Source organism: Rhea pennata, chromosome Z (assembly GCF_028389875.1).
Source record: "Rhea pennata isolate bPtePen1 chromosome Z, bPtePen1.pri, whole genome shotgun sequence".
NCBI classification, from domain to species: domain Eukaryota; kingdom Metazoa; phylum Chordata; class Aves; order Rheiformes; family Rheidae; genus Rhea; species Rhea pennata.
This window is the reverse complement of record NC_084702.1, coordinates 60,618,990-60,632,865: the sequence shown is the minus strand read 5'-3', so window position 1 is coordinate 60,632,865 and position 13,876 is coordinate 60,618,990.

The window sequence follows — 13,876 nt, the reverse complement described above, 5'->3', positions numbered from 1 at the left end:
TGCAAACATTGCAGACAAATGCTGCAGTCATAAAAATAAGTTGTGATTGAATGATTTTAAGGTATATCCTCAGAAGGAGTAAACTCAGAGTAATTATCCACCTCCTGTAGTTAAATAGGATATTGTTCCAAAGGGACTCAAAACAAAGAAAAGTAGAGTTAAAATAATAAAAAGAGTATATTTTAAACTTTAATTTTATTGGGGGTTTTTTAGTACTTATTATTCTGTACTGGAGCTTTTACTACACAATGGATGATAACCTGGAAAGTCTGTATATAAACAAAGAAGAGATTGTCCTTGAGCCACCATGTACAAACACTTTGCCTAATTGCCCTCCAGTGTGCAAAAGGAAGGTCCACAGCTTGGAGGGGAGCCAGAATGGCAGCTTTCTGATGGAAGGAGAACAGGAGCCTCTTAAACAGGAGAGATCTGTATTCAGTCTCAGGGATCCTGGGATTACCAACCCAGTAGCTGCCTGCCTCAGGGCAATGGCTAGCCTGGGGTCTATGCAGTCTGCCCGATGATATCCCTCACTGAAATTTTAAGTATTTGACCCCAGAGGCAGGAAATGAGGGCTCATTCTCCTGATATAACCACCTGAATTCTCTGCAGAGTCAGAGGAGTGAAGGAAATGACTTTCATATCTGTAGAAGAAGAAGCAGGGCCTTAGTACTTCTCCATTGTCTGTCTAGAGAGTGTAGTTGTGTTTCTAGAAGATAACCAGGCTTCACAAATTAGTTACTTACCTTATTAGTTATCTGTCTCATCTAATCATTGAGACTGATATGAAAACTGAGATGCTTCTAGCTACTTGGGAGCTGACCTCTTTATCTCTTTAGTTACAACAGGCTCCTGATGTTGACTCTAACCTGTTGCATGACTGTCCAAAGTTAGCTCACTTACTATAGAAAACCCTTCAGAGTCTGGGTTTTCAGCCCTTCTCAACCTGCAGAGGGTGGTCTTGCTTTCTTCTCTCAGCAGAATACTTTAACCACCAACTCACTGAGAAAGCTGAGTAAATGCGTTCCTTGTCCCACCACTCAAACCTAAGCCAAGGTCCAGCCAAGCATGTGAGTCACAGGTGAGCATGCAAGGAGGACCCAGACTTGGCCTCGTCATTAGGGTGCTCGGCTGAACAGGGAGAACTGGGATTCTGTCTTCAGCTCTCTGGAACAGGAATACAACCTACATTAGTCTATTATTGAATTTTCACCAAACAATTCCTGACCATTTCATTAGGGGCACGAAAATGTGAAAAAAAATATCCTAGAGAAGTTTCACAACTTTTCTGTCATTCTGTAGCTAATAGATTTGATAGTTGCTGTCAACAGTGATTTCACTGAGTTGGAAATGCAATGAGGCAAACCAAGACTGCAAAACAGTTTGTGACTGACCTGTGGGTGTGTGCCAGTTACCTTAGGTTTGTATTCAGCTGATATCCTCAGAAACCACTGTACATCCTAATATGGAGTGAAAGCAAAGGTTCTTGGTGGTGCTCATTGCAGGAGCCTGAGCAATTATCAGAGAAATAGAAATACAGCAAGTTTACACAAGGTGTTTTATGTAAGCAATGGTAATCATGAAGCTTACTCTTTCCTTATTCAAGCAAGACAAGGAAATTTGAAAGCATCTATTTAAAAAATAATAAAATTAGAAAAACAACAAGACTTCTAAATCGTGCCTTGAAGGTATCACCTAACAATCTGGCTTCTCTATCAAATCAGGTTGTTGAATATAAGTAGTATGGGAACAGGGTATGCCCATTTGTGAGTGACAGAGAAACAGCTTGTGTCTACGTGAGGCATTATGCAAGGGAAGCTGATTTTCTGTGCTTACTCCCTAACCTACTTGCAGCACAAAAGTGTCATGTTGCTGTCAGAAGCAACAATTTCCATTTGCATCCAGTCATTTCAGTCACTGCCTTGCTGTCCATTTGTGAGATTTCTGGTGAATCTGCAGAGAACATTTCTGCCACTTCAGAATACATTTTGCTGTTCATTCTGCATTCCACAGAAAGCCAGACTTGAGGACTGAGTTCTATTTCCTAGGACATTTGTGATTTTGGCATTTCTAGTGATATTTTATCATATTAACAAAGGACACTGTGTCTTGTTTCCAGTAACATTTTGTTTGATGATTAGTTAAAGAATAACTGTAGCAGCTGATCAATTTTCCTGGTTGTTTGAATGGTTACTGAGATGGCTTCACCTACAGCCCTCTCTGCTTTGATATTCTACTTGCTATTTCTTTAAATGTTCAAAACTCAAAGCAGTAGAGTCACTCATTTTGCACATCCACAAACAGCAGGCAACTTGAGGTGCTTAACCCTAAATCTCTATACCATGTTCCCTTTTTGATAAAATTGAAAGTACATTGTCAAGCATCAAAGTCAACTTTTGCATTCATTGCCGCAAATCCTTTAACTACTTTCTTAGTTTTTACTTCAGAACCTTTTAGGAACATCCTAGTCTTTCATGCATTAGCCCTAGACTTCCAGAAATGGAGATATTTCATTCTATCTAACTCTTGTTCGGATAAATGACAATTCTTCCCTTACCTTTCCCTTCCTGTCTGCTTAGGCATTGTTTGGATTTTTTTTTTCTTTTTTTAGGAGGGGGTGGTAATTCTACTGGTCATTATCATACTCCAAAAGCAGAAATGTCATACAGTAGAGACCTGGGTAGAAACAGAAGTGAGTTCTCGATGGTTTTGTTAGAAGTGAAAAAGCCTGTTAAATCAGACTTCTACCAGAGCTCAGCGGAAACACAAAACTAGATCCCTACTTTGCATTTGGCTTTACTTAGTATAAAGAACTAATCCTTGAATCTCAGCACCTCTGCACCTTTGGGAAGACTAGATCCAAATCTGCCCTTCATAAGGGCCTCTGTGATACCACTCCATTGGCAGGCAATATATATCTTCCTAAGATACTCATAGTTTGTACTAACTACCTCTGCATTTTCAATCTATGTAATATGTAGTAATAGTACTGAGCTTCACTTGAAGCCTCAGATTTAAAAAACAGAAAAACTGAAGGTAATATTGAACCCAAACTATCGAGGATCGGTTGATTTTATATAAACTATGTGACACTGAGAATTTTGCCTGGTTTTCACATATAATTGTGTAACTGTTTAGCTGAAAGACAGCAGTCCTTCAGTGAGTTAAGCAACAAATCTCTGCAGCATGTGAAGCCTGATTCAAAACTTGATCTCAGGAGAGCTGGAGGGTGGAAGTGGAAATGCTGTTGCACATACACCTTACTCCTTGTTAGACAGGACTCAGAGGAATAGTTGGTGCTGCACCAGGATGTTTGTCTTAAATGGAAAGGAGACTATAAAAAAGGATGAGCCAGAGAATGACATTAACACTTTGTAGGATGGCTTCAGGTTTAATCTCAGGGTAACAGATCATTTTAGGATGCTCTAGAAGAAAAACAGAGGGGGATCCCATCTCTTTCTGGAGCCTGGAACTGTAGATAGGAGATGACCAAATAAAGAGAAAGATGGAAGAAAAGAGGGACATTGAGAACAGGGAAGGAAACCAGTCAACACTTCCCAGCTTAATTTTAAAACCAACTGGGAGCTGCTGCTTTGTACTAACATTAGGCAAACCCATCTCTCTGATGACTTTGTCCTTTCGGCTCCCTCTGGAATGGTGTCTAGTAAATTGCTAGGATTCTAGTCCCAGATGATCCTGTTCTTATTTCTCTTCTTATTTGACTATGCTGATGGTTATATAGAAAGAAAACATAGATTTTGAATCCTCTGTGACTGTCTCAGTCCTCTCACAGTCTGTCTGCTGCTTGATTGTTGCTACATTCTCTACTAGAGACAAACAGGGATTCCCACGGGCTTAGAAACATTTCAGCAACAACAACAGTAAGGTGCTACACTGAGGAAATCGCCATGCAGCAGCCTGTAATTCTGTACATTGCACCCTTTGGAGGGGAAAGGTAGCTCAGAATATGGGGTAGCAGTGTCATTTTTGTTACTGCTGGTGAATGTTGTCTTCAGAATTGTAGTGGATTATTTGACACAGATTATTTTGTCTTGTTTCCTAATAATTCCACAGAAAATGGTGATAAGAGGAGAGAATTCCAGCCTGTGAAGAGAGAGAGATTCATAGCCATAAGGGAGCAAAACTCAGGGAGCGATGCTGCCTGGTGTTGCTGCTCGCTGGACAGCCATAGCAAAGCCTGGAAGAGGCTCCTCACCACAGGGAGAAGCCTGGAGTCAGAAGGTTGCAGTTTTACATCTTTCCTTTCCTCCTTGATGCTCTGTGGTGGGGGATTTGGCTAAAGCAACAGGGTTATGACTGAGGTTACTTTGTGAGGCTGCTTTTGCTCGTCCTCCATTTTGGGGTAAACATATTGGAATCTATAATAAAAAAACCTGCCTATCAACATACACATTTTGTATCACCAGGGGCTCTCACTATGTGCAGTCAGCAAGCGCGGATGACAGTGCAGGGTAGCAGAGGCCCTGCCGGGTGACGCACCAGCAGCAAGGCCAGCAGCTTTAGGCCAGTTTGTGAGGGAATGCAAGTGTTTGACACTGGGTCTGCAGCCTAGTAGAGTCATCCAGAGCCTCCTTATGCAATTTATAGGAAAATTCCAGTGCTTTTAACAACAGTTTGTAGAGCTAATGAATATGGGCTAGCTAGGAGTAAACCAAACATCCATCTTCAAAGCCATTTAAATAATGACTTTTTTTTTCAGGGGTGAGTTCTAGCAAACACCTGATTCTATTTCCATTGAACTCAGAGAGAATGATCTGCCATTAAATCAAAAGAGAAATGGTTTGACATGAAGATGTCTGTGTCAGTCTCTCTTCTCTTGCTGCTTGTCAGGCCTCCCCTTTGATGCCAAGGGACCTTGTCCCTTGCAAGGTCCCTGCATGGCAATGCAAACAGTGCGGCAGGTATGGAAAGTCTATTCTGAGCAGAACCCATGTGAACACCTGCCAGTATGTGCTAGCAGGAAAGATTTTGCACAAATCTGCATTCATTTACATACCTTCCAGCAGCAGTAACTGTCTCCCCAGTCTAAAATTATGCAGTAACCAAATCCCATGAAGGCAGAAATAAATAGGGAGTTTAAACTACCTCTGAGGTGCTTATAAGTAAAATCAAAGGATATCCAGTATCATTTTGGTGGTCACAGATTCCTTGAAGAAGGATGAGGCATGCCTATTGCCCATTTACTACTTGCTGATTGCCAGCTTATCAAAGGTACTTAGAAAGGCAAACTGTTTTCAACATCATCTGGCAAAATGCAAGCAATCAACCCATTCTGTCTTTTTTTTTTTTTTTTTTTTTTTTTTTTTTTTTTCTGGAAAAGCTACAATGCTGACCTCAATTCCCAGATGCCTCATAGATACTTGAACATGCAAACCACCCCAGTGCTAGGCAGAAGATGTGGTCCTTAATCCTGAATGCTACTGAACTACCTGACCTAGTCCAGGAAACTATTTAATAGAATCATTTAATTATAATGGACTAGAATGATCAGTAGTAGGACTGACTAAATTTTTCCAGAAAGATCTTTTAATTTTTTAGATGAATGGTAATTCAATAAAAATATTTGGGTTTACAGAAATTGTTCACTTGAACATAGCACCAAAAAACTCACCTTGAAAAGTAACAGTTTTGTTTATTTTCTATTTTGAAATATACCCCATATGTTGACCATTTAAAAAAAATCACATATTTAGAAGATTGACATATTCTTTCTATTATGCTGGAAAAGTTTTTAACACCTGGCTGTCTTACTCTGATTAACATTTATCTCCTCTGTCTGAATATGTTGCAATCGAGAAAAATAAGAAGGAGATAAAAGAAGACATATTACAACAGAAAGTAAAAGCAAGTAAAGAGGCTTACAACTTTTAGATTAGTGAGTTTTATTTATTCATAGTCCTAAATGTTATAGTATTTCCTTGGCCCACATCCATAGCACTGTTTCCTTGAGGACAAAGGATTGCAGATTATTGTTGCTAGGTTGAGTTTTATTACTTCATACTGCTACCCAAAATAGTGGATAGCTGCCAGTTTCTTCATAGATTTTATTTTGGGCCTGGTTAGTGCTTGGGGGGGGGTCTGTCTAGAAAGCTTTTTTTCTTGAATATCTGTTTGAAAAATGTAATTACTGTTTGTGCTTTAAAGTGCGTAAGCACCTTAGATAGTAAGCATAAAGGTATATTTCTGTGTAATGCGATCTATATTTATTTCTTACCTAAGGCTGTGCATACATTCATTTTACTTAACTGTTCTTCTGGTCCTGAATAGTCCCTTACCTATTTCAAGGGAAAGGCTGTAGTGATATCTTTCAAATGTAACTCCCCAGCTAGAAAACAAAGACAGCATAGAGATTTTTTTGCATGGGATTTTGGGAGGGGGAGGGAAAAAAAGGGAAGAGAGAAGCATGCACCCAACAGACAGCTCAGGCAGAAGTGCTGCTCACTTGCGTGCTGTGCAGCCTGCAGGAACTGGGGCAAAGTGGGGCACAGCAAGGACTTGGGGACCAGCCCCTCCCACCCTCACATCACCCCCTGCCCAGCTCTAGATCCAACCTGAGACTGATTGACCCTGTGGTTTGCCTTTGGGAAGCATTTATTTTAAGCAACATCGATAAAAACAGACTTTTGCTCATTTCATCTGTAACATCACTTGCAGGTACAGTAATCCAAAAAGTACATAGGGTTAAAATGGCAGAACAGTGCTGAGAGAAACTAACCAAGATGGTATAAAAGCAGGCTGCTATAATTTCTTGAGAAAAACTTTCCTGAAAAAGTTATAAATATCTATGTAGAAAAGAGACATAACCCTAAAATCAGTTTATAATCTCATTTACACTGTCAGTGTACCATCACTTGCGTCTGTTTTCTGGGATTTGTACCAGTTTCTGTGAAAGCATAATCCTCCACAGGAGATCCTGTGATGCTCATGATGCTTCTGGTTCCTGAGGGCAGGATAGCAAGAGAGGATAGTGACTGTGCCTGTCTGTGTGCACCTATAGGTGTTTTGCCCCTCTGTGCTGGATGCTTGCTACTGTCTGGACTGATAACTTTGCCAGTTCTTTTACTTCTGCGCTCAAAGAGCAGGTGACCTACTTTTCCTGTTAGTAGTCCTAGGCATTGGCCAACAACAAAGATATCTTTACACCTGGGGCTACAAAGGTTAAGCTGTTTTCTGAATCAACTGAACTCATTGGACATATATCAAGAGAACCACTTTTGATGTGTTTTTCTAGCTAATTTTCCTTAAGAACCAATCCTATTTGTCTGCAACCTCCTTTCCCCTCCGTCAGCCAGAGCCCCCAGACACTGTCTGACTAACACCACTGCTGTCCTCACTAACGCACAAGCTGCTGGCCCATGCCTTCTTTCAAACCTGTCTTAAACAGTGTTGCTTGAAAAAATGGCATTGATACCACCAAAGATGAACTTCCACTGCAAAATTCTGACACCCCAATGTGTTTAGAATTTCTTCTTTCTCTACTACTTTCTCAGTGACTGTGCAAGTTATGACTGAAGTAATAATTGACAGGTTTTGGCAAGTGCAGCTTTTTAAGTAACTGTTGAGGACACTGATGCCCAGAATAACTATATAAAACAGTAAATATAAAATAGTTTAAAGAGGAATTGAATGAGTCACACTCATCTTTTATATGAAGAGATAAAAAATGTCCTTTCTGCAGACATTTTCCATCTCACAGAGAGGGAACATGCAGATCTTTGTATTTCATATTCTGCCATCAGTTAGTGGAGAACTTTGCTGTCCTCAGTGGGGATATGTGGGTATAACTGAAGGCAGTATTTAGGTCTGTATTTCCAATCTCACTGAAAAATGTGTTAATTTAAAAATAAAACAAGGCTCTTGGAATTTTTCAGGATCCTATTAATTAATTTCAAAAGTTCCATTAGTTTGATGGAAGAAAGGCCATACACTATAATCATCTGCCAACTGATGATTTGCAATTTTGAAATAGATGTAGGGCCACAGCCACAGTCTCTGGCTCCTTTGCTTTACTGAAGCAGCGCAGAGCAGCCAGATAAATTAAAGTGGCCACCAAAGATTTCCACCTGTATCAGCATGGATGGTCACAGCTGGTTTACCACTCCTTTCCTTACCTCTCAGTGGAGAAGGAACACCGGAGCTCACCTGGTACTTGGTCAGCGCAGCAAGACACGTCATTTAGAAGAGTCCCTAGTCTGCTGTAAGCTGCATCATACTGCTTCAGCAAAGGTCAGTCACAGGGAAAGGGAAAAACAAGCTCTTCTTCAGTATCTTTTCAGCTGTGGAGAGCACCGATGTTATCTAGCTGGGGCTAAAACCTAAAGGATAGGGGCATCTGTTCTAAATGTGCTGAAAATAATGTTACTGGTTCCTCTGTCTTCCATGTCTCAAGAGCTCCCAGATGCAATTTGCTCAGTTTACAAAGAATATCTTATTTTGCCTAAATCCTTGGCTTGAAAACTCAAGTGAGTTTGGTAGTCAGTCTAGGACTGCTAGTTCTGCTCTGGATCCTGCTGAAGCCAATCACACAAGTGCTGCAGTGTCAAAGCCTATGGTGGGAGGAGAAGATAGGTGAATGGGGAGGTGAGAAGGATGGACAGAGTGAGCCCTGGTAGTAGGGTAGGAGACAGGAGGGTGAGCAGCAAAGGGCAGTAGTAGGAGAAGAACCACAGGAATAGGCAAGAAAGAAACTAGAGTGGATTTTGAGAGTACCTAAGTATGCCCACACTTGAGTGGAGACAGGGGCTGCACAAGACAGGTGGCTGCTTATGGTTGGAGAGGAGAAAGGCCAGTAGTCCTTCAGCTGTGTGTTGAACCACCTAAGACTTTAGGAGGGTGTGGAGAATGAGTGGTATAAGGAGGAGCAACAGTGCACTGGCTGCTGTTTGCCTAAGTACAGGGGCCTGGCCAGAGGTCTGGGGAGGATGATTTTCAGAGGCAGAAGCTCGTGTCTTCAGGTTTAGTAGTAGAGGATGAAACTGGGAGCATGCAGAGAAGGGGTTAAGTCTTGCACATCCTAAACCTTAGGTACAGCTGTTATAGAAAGGAAGAAACTTGGACAGCATCTTATTTTGTTCCAAAACAGGGCATCCTGATCCAAATGTCAACATTATCTGAAATATTTCAGATCTATCTTGGTAAATGTGTGTACTTAAGAGGTTAAGATGAATTATATTCTTAAAAATTAAGACTGGCTTCAGTACATCTCGGCTTTCCAGACAAAGAGGACATCTGGCTTCTAGCCATGAGCTGGCATTTACCTCTAAATTCAGGAGTTTTCGAGTCACTAGCTCCATAGTACCCACTTAGTTTAATGAATTATGCAGAGAATGCAGAACCAATTTAGTGACATGCCACCATCACTCAATAAATAAAATAAAAAATAAAAAACCTAAATATTTTCCTCACATTTGTCTTTAAAATCCTCACTTAATCAATAGCAATGAACATGGTGACTACCTCAGGCATTACATTGAAGAAGTCCATTCATTTTAACGCTTGTCAGCTGACTTGGAAACAATATCACCAAAGCAAATTCATCAAGTATATGGGCATATCCCACTCAGACATCTTGATAAGAGAATGACCAGGAAAGAAAGAGGTGCACCAATTTCACTAAGTAAGACCCATTAAATAATGAAGATATCTGCAGTAATGCCCTTCTCTTGCAGACTTCAGAAGAGGTTGTCACTGACTTCCGAGATACCATTGCCCCAATAAAATAACTGTGTCTTTGTCTCCTATATCAGCCATCAATATGTTAACTTATGCGTTTTGAAATCAGTGAAGGCACAATGATACTGGATTGAGGAAAACCAACCCCCTAAAATGATTGCAGTTGTAGAAAATATGTGAGAAATACTAGCATAGAGTGAAAAATTCAAATAGAAAATTTCAACTAGAGACGTTTAGTCCAGCATGCACCAAGTCCATTGCTTTCCCCATCTTCATGCTGTTGCTCTGTGCAGGTATTCCTCAAAGCCACAGGCTGAGCACTGGAGTTTGAAGCGATCGGCAGAGAGGGTAAGTGCAGTGGCTACTTGCTTGAGTCCTACTAAATGTGCCCGCAATGTGGGCTTGCTGCTAATTTTGGCAGGATTTATTTCCCTTTGAGTGATAATTTCAGGTTATCCACAAGGGTACCTCATGTGACAGTAATGCTGTCTACAAGCTTTGTTTCCCATTCTAGATACTGACAGTGTCATTTTTGAAAACTGAAGAGAAATTCTGAGTTCCTAATTTACATGTTGAGTTTTTTAATGTAACTAGTCCTTTTTGTATTTACCAGTCCCAGGAACTCGCACATGCGTTTCCAAGAGAGCAGGCATTCCAGCTTTTGGTATTTAGTAGGACAAAATGTAAGCACGTGACGTCCATGTTTTATTACTCACATCCGTCCAACACTAAATGTGGATTAGAGTCTGGCTCCCTGGCCTTATTTAATAGGAGCTACATAATTTTGACATCATTTTCCCTCTATATCCCTTGCATTTGACCGAGACTTATGAGAACTGGTAGGCAAATGTCAAAACCTCTGCTTCTAAATGCCCTCCAGGAAACTGCATCCAGAGGTTTGAAGTACAGCTCCTATGCTGTCTTCTGGGAATTGGAAATGGGAGTAATCCTCACTGGATGACCATCTGCAGACTGGATCACAAAGGGCCATATATTGATGAGCAAGAAGCTGGAGCCAGCTGCAGCCCCTCCAGGGAAGTCCTGCTTGGCAGAGTACAGTACTGCGGGCTCCTTCAGGACAGTTACAGGACCTGCCAGAAAAATACCAGCCACTCTGTAGTCCCAAAAGGGGATGGGACATGTCCTCACAGGCTATGTCCAAAAGGTCTCTCAGGAATCCTCTGCTCCCCGGGGTAGGATTCATTGCAGAGCTCCCCCAAAGGCTCTACAGTGCCTGGAACTCACCTAATCCCTGAGACACACAGTACTGCTGAGCCTTTAGGAGGATTTGTTCTCTCTGGGACAGAACTGAGAGTCATAAACAGAAAGTAAAGGGAAAGCTCCTGCTGTGTTCAGCTAAATTAGAAAATTAAAGTACAGAAGGACAGGGAACTTCGTGATTACTTTGTTAATTCAAAGGTCTGTGCATCTGGGGATTTTCTCTTGCAGAATAAATGTAGCCTGTTTTAAAATTTTTCTCTTTCCTTTGCACCTTTAAGCAGGCAGCATCTATATTGTTTGCACGCATCATTGTTTAAAAAAATTTTCTATATTACTGAGGATGCAGGAGTTATTAAGGAAAACCGATTGTCCCTTTTAACTATCATTACTAATCAGGCAGGAGAAAGCTCCATCCCTCCATTGATTTAGATTGGTCCCTTCATTTCAGTATTATTAATTACACGAGTTATTGTACACCAGTTTAGTGGCAGCTCCTTCTCCCTGATTCTTTGAATTAACTCTTTCATTTGCAATTTCCCATTAGAGATCTGAAGTCAAATCACTCAGTTTGAATGCAAATAGTCTCCACAGGCAGTTTCTACAAACCAGAATAAAGTTATTAAAAGGAACTAGTGGCTTCATTTTGATCTACATGTGCATATCTTCCCTGGAAAGAAATCAGAAGACACTTAAGAATACATTTACATAATAACACCTAGTACTAGAGTTCTGACTTGCGCATATTGCATAGAAAATAAAAGGGTTAATTTAGCCCTCTAATCTATTGTTATAAGCCTAATTATTTTACATGTCTTCATTTCATTAATGAATTGCAGCTTTTTACATGCATCTCCTTCCCCATTGCTTTTGTTTAAACCTCCTGGTGGGAAGGGATAGATTAATTTTGTTGTGCCTTAATGAAACTGTATGCTACATTAGATTTAACCATTTGGCATGCACTGCCAACATCACCATTATGCATAATGAATTACTTTTTGTGAGTCCCAAACTAACACAGACCTTCGATGTTCCTCTGTAGATATTGTAACACAGCTGGCAGACATACCAAGTTCAATCATTACCTTGAACTTAAGACATGGGAACCTAGAGCAATTGCTCTGTGCTTGACACAAGAATGTAGCTTTTGTAATTTTTTCATAAAGAAATGGAGAATTGACTTAAAAAAATGCAAATGCTTTCAAGTGAGGATGTAGAAAACTCATTAAGCTTTGCTGTTATCTACCATTAATTGTGTTTGATATGCATATGCATGTGGGCGGATATGTATGCTGGGTCTGCAGCCACACACACAGGACCCCCAAAGAGATGGCAAGTGCTTCATTCAGAGACCAGCCGGCCTCCTTTCCCTCTGTGCAGTTTACCTGTGTGTACATGTGTAATGTAGATTAACATATATTTCAGCTGAAGCTTTTAACATATGAACTCCTTGCCTCAGCAGCCAATCTGCTGACCCTGACTGCATTTCTCTTACCCAGCTTGCTGTCAGTGGAGCAATGTAGGGAAATAATTGATCAGACACAGCAAACTAAGCTCACTTCTCCCAGGTCTAGCATCCTGTCACCTTCAGTTTCTTTGTTTGCTATTCATCGGAGGTGTTCAGCTTGTTCATCACCACAGCAGGAATATGCAGGTCTTCAAGAGTCAGGCTGTTGGTGGCTCCTTTCACAGCTCCTACTGACCCCTCTATACACCTGACGATGTGCTGAGGCCCAAGGCTTTCCTGCAGCAGCAGGACCATTCCCCAGGAGCGTGATTGTAGGGGTATCCAAGGAGAGGAGAACTAAATGTGGATCCCATCTACTCCTGTCCCTGGTGACAGGGCTAGTCTGTGTCTGACCATTGCTGCTCACCGTCCATCACAGTGACACTCATCATCCCATCCATCTGGGATAGATCACTGTCAAGTCTGGCATAACAGAAATTGTTTGAACTTCAGGAGACAAATGTGACATGCCACAGCATGCATCTGTTAATTCCAAATTGGCCCCAGACTTCCTGCTCTGCCTCAAATATGCTGAGGACCCTCTGCTGCAGCAGTCACACCTGTTCCTGAGAAGTGGTGCCTGGCCAACACATTGGCCTTGGCTGCCCCGTGCCTGCAGCATTTGTGCCTCCCAGCTCTGAGTGCTCAGCCCCTCCGTGTTCACATGTGGCCTCTCCAACCTGTTCTTTCAAGGCAGAACAGATACTAATCCCAAAGCAACACTGAACTCTCAGGTAGAGAGCACCAGCTCTTGTGTTGGCTGTATTTTATTGGCTATGTTCTGCTCATTTAACTCATGAAGAGCTTCCCATGTCAGTGAGGGGAACTCACATGCCTGAGTAAGGTAAACAGCATTTGGCCCAGTATTTGTGAAGTGAATTGAATGTGAAGATGATAATGTTTACAATATAAAGGTTTTTTTTTGCTCCTGGTAGCAGGAGGAGATGCTTTCAGATTCACACCAGTGGCAGTTGTCCTAACCTATCCATTTACATTTTTAACCTTAACAATCCTCTTACAAGTTCTGCAGAAAACCACCTCTTCCTTGGCAGGATTTAGCTAATTGGATCTAATTTGAAGGTGACCCTGCTTTGAGCAGGGGAGTACTAGCCTCCAGTGGGTCCTTCCCACCTCAGAGATTCTCTGATCCTAATTCATAGGTGAGCTGTGCAGTCCCTGTTACCTCAAGGGACAATATCCAGTAGATATCCCCCAAGCATCTGGCACAAACATGTAGAACTGTAGTCCACGTACATGTAAAGGGAATTTCCACTTCATAAAATACCTAGAGGAAGGAGTGACTCCTTATCTTTTCTGTGCTGGCAGAGTGATTAGTTCTTTCCTCCAAGATCCAGTTAAAATTCCCACCTCTGCCTTAGAGCATCCATGCTCTTCTGTGAAGACAGCCTTGCCTACCATTGTCTAGGCTCTTTTTGGCCAAATGGGTTTATGAGGAAG